This window comes from Tenrec ecaudatus, chromosome 3 (assembly GCF_050624435.1).
Source record: "Tenrec ecaudatus isolate mTenEca1 chromosome 3, mTenEca1.hap1, whole genome shotgun sequence".
NCBI lineage: Eukaryota > Metazoa > Chordata > Mammalia > Afrosoricida > Tenrecidae > Tenrec > Tenrec ecaudatus.
In genome coordinates, this window is record NC_134532.1 from 88362920 (window position 1) to 88366208 (window position 3289).

A 3289-nucleotide genomic window follows, 5' to 3' on the forward strand; every position below is an offset into this window, starting at 1 on the left:
TGACTTCAGAGGACAGCACTGAAGCTACAGCTCAGGGAGAGCGACGTGTCAGATCAGAGCACACAGGAGTAATTGAAGAGGGAGGGAGAGAGAATGGAGCACATCCTGGCCCACCAAGCCTTAAGGACGATATCCCTGCTCAGCATCTTTTTCTTTTTCTCGGACCCTCTACTTTACCAAACATAATGCTTTTCTCCAGGGACTTCTCTCTTCTGATAACATATCCAAAGCACATGACGCAAGTCTCTCCATCCTCTTCTAAGAACCGTTCCAGCTGGCTACACTCAGACTCATCCCAAAATATTTTTGTTAGTCAATGGTATATTCAATATTCTTTGCCAGCACCATAAATCAAATTAATTTGTTCATCAGTCTTCCTTATTCATTGTCCACTTTTCAAAAGCATGTGAGGCAGTAAAAAACCATAGTACCTTAGTCTTCAATGTGCTATATTTTCTTTTTTTAAATCATTTTTAGGGGCTCATACAACTCTTATCACAATTCATATATACATCCATTGTGTCAAGCACATTTGTATATTTATTGCCCTCATCGTTCTCAAAACATTTGCTTTCTACCCAAGCCCCTGGCATCAGATCCCCATTTTTTCACCTCCCTCCCCACTTCCCCTTCCCTCATGACCCTTGATGATTTATAAATTATTATTTCATCATATCTTTCTCTGTCCCACGTCTCCCTTCACCCACTTTTCTATTGTATGTCCCCCAGGGAAGAGGTGACATGTAGATACTTTTAAAAAAAATAATTTTATTGGTGTCTTGTACAACTCTTATAACAATCTACACATGCATCCATTGTGTCAAGCACATTTGTACATTTGTTGTCATCATCATTCTCAAAATATTTGCTTTCTACTTTAGTCTTTGAAATCAGCTCCTTATTTTACAGCCTCCCTCCAGGGGGAACAAATTTCAAGGATCTACATGCATGTGACCTAATCATTCATAGTTCATCAAAGTAAAATGAAAATTTGGGAATATTCTATTTTTCTGCATTTGTCATTTTTCTTATTAGCCCAGTTGTGAGGATTTCTTATTCTCTTTTTTTAAGGTACATTCCATACAGAAAGCTGTAGTTTTTGATCATCAGTAAATACTTCAAGTTCTCTTGAGTTTTGACAAACAAGGTTGTTACATTTGCATGTCATACTTTGTTAATGAGGCTTCCTCTGATACTAATGATACATTCTCCTTCATATAGTGAGTCTCGATTATTTCCTTAACATACATATTTAATAAATAGAGTGTAATGAGAGGATCCCACTCTGATGCAAACTTATCCTGCTTTTAATTGACATAGTATCACCTCGTATTCCAAATACTGCTTCCTGCTCCATGAGCAGTTTCCATAAGTTCAAAAAAGTATTCTCGGGTTTCCCTTGTTATAAATGTTATCCATAATTTGTTGTGATCCATAGAATCAAATGCACTTATTTTTGTTTTGTTTTGTTTTCAGGGGATAGCGCGAACGCAACCTCTCACTACCACAAATTACGCGGTCGAGTTTCCCACATTTGGGGAAATCGCAGGGATCAGCACACCCGGAGTGCAATGAATGAGCCTCGCCTTGGGAAATCCACCATCGTGATCATGGTATCTCCCTTGCGAGGTAAGTAGTAGAATCAAATGAATTTGTGTAGTCAATAAAACATATTAAACACCTAGTTGATATTCTGCTCTCAGCCAAAATCAATCTGTTATCAGCAATAACATCCCTCATTGCTAGTCCTCTTCTGAACCCAGCTTCAATTTCTGGTTGACATCCTGCTGCAACAAATTTCAAACTACCTCCAGCACATTTTAATTGCATGTGAAATCACTGATATTGTTTGATAATGGCCACATTCACTTGGATCATGTTTCTTCAGAATGGGCACAAATAGGGATATTCTTCCATTGGTTAAGCAGGTAGATGTTCCAGCATCGCATTCATTTGCTGAAATATTTTTTTAATCATTTTATTAGGGGCTCATACAACTCTTATCACAATCCATACATACATCAATTGTGTAAAGCACACCTGTACATTCATTGCCCTCATTATTCTCAAACATTTGCTCTCCACTTAAGCCCTTGGCATCAGGTCCTCATTTTTCCCCTCCTTCCCCACTCTCCCTCCCTCATGAGCCCTCGATAATTTATAAATTATTATTTTGTCATATCTTGCCTTGTCCAACGTCTCCCTTCACCCACTTTTCAGTTGTCCATCCCCCAGGGAGGAGGTCACATGTAGATTCTTGTAATCAGTTCCCCCTTTCCAACCCACCCTCCTACCCTCCCAGTATCGCCCCTCACACCACTGGTCCTGAAGGTATCATCGGCCCTAGATTCCCTGTGTTTCCAGTTCCTATCTGTACCAGTGTATATCCGCTGGTCTAGCCAGACTTGCCAGGTAGAATTTGACTCATGATAGTGGAGGGGGAAAGGGGGGGGGAAGCATTTAGGAACTAGAGGAAAGTTGTATTTTTCATCGGTGCTACATTGCACCTTGACTGGCTTGTCTCCTCCCCTAGTCCCCTCTGCAAGAGGATCTCCAGTGGCTGACAAATGGGCTTTGGGTCTCCACTCTGCACTCCCTGCCTCATTCACTATGGTAAGATTTTTTTGTTCTGATGATGCCTTATACCTGATCCTTTATTTTAATCAGTATTTTATCATTTTCTGGATCTTTATTTTTTTGTCAATGCCTTCAGTTATGTTTAAACGTCTTCCTTAGTTGTGACTGTTTATTGAGCATACGTCACCTCCTGGTTAATTCAGTGACTCTTATGTTGTGTGTTCCTCCCCCTTTTTTTTCAGTTTTGACCATTGTTTTGTATCTTGCCCACAGAATTCATCAATTTTATAGTTCAAGGATTTAGAGAGTTTTTGTTTTTCCCTTTCCACAGCTGCAGAAATACTGTGCATTTCCTTCATGTGAAGTTTTCTCGCTTCAGGTCTTTATATATTGCACTAGAATATTTCATGTTGTCCTCTCAATCTTCCTTTGTGATTTTCTGTAAGCTCTTTCACATCTCCAGTTCCTTCATTCATTTAGGCTACTCTATATTCAGCAACAAGTTTCAGAGTCTCTTCTGACATGCTTCTTTCTTTTATCCTGAAGAAAAATGTGTGCATAAGCAAATGTGGTGAAGAAACCTGTTTGTGCCCACTATCAAAAGGTATAGCATCTATCTAGGGTCTTAAAGGCTTGAAGGTACACAAGTGGCCATCTAGCTGAGAAGCAGCAAAGCCAACATGGAAGAAGCACACCAGCCTGTGTGATCAAG

At 39.7% G+C, this 3289-nt stretch overlaps 1 non-coding gene across 1 annotated transcript; it reads right to left on the minus strand.

The window, feature by feature from the left end:
• Nucleotides 1-1473: 1473 nt before the first annotated feature.
• LOC142443820 (U1 spliceosomal RNA) lies at nucleotides 1474-1637 on the minus strand. The gene has a single exon (XR_012783566.1). It is a non-coding gene; the product is annotated as a U1 spliceosomal RNA (small nuclear RNA).
• Nucleotides 1638-3289: the final 1652 nt, after the last annotated feature.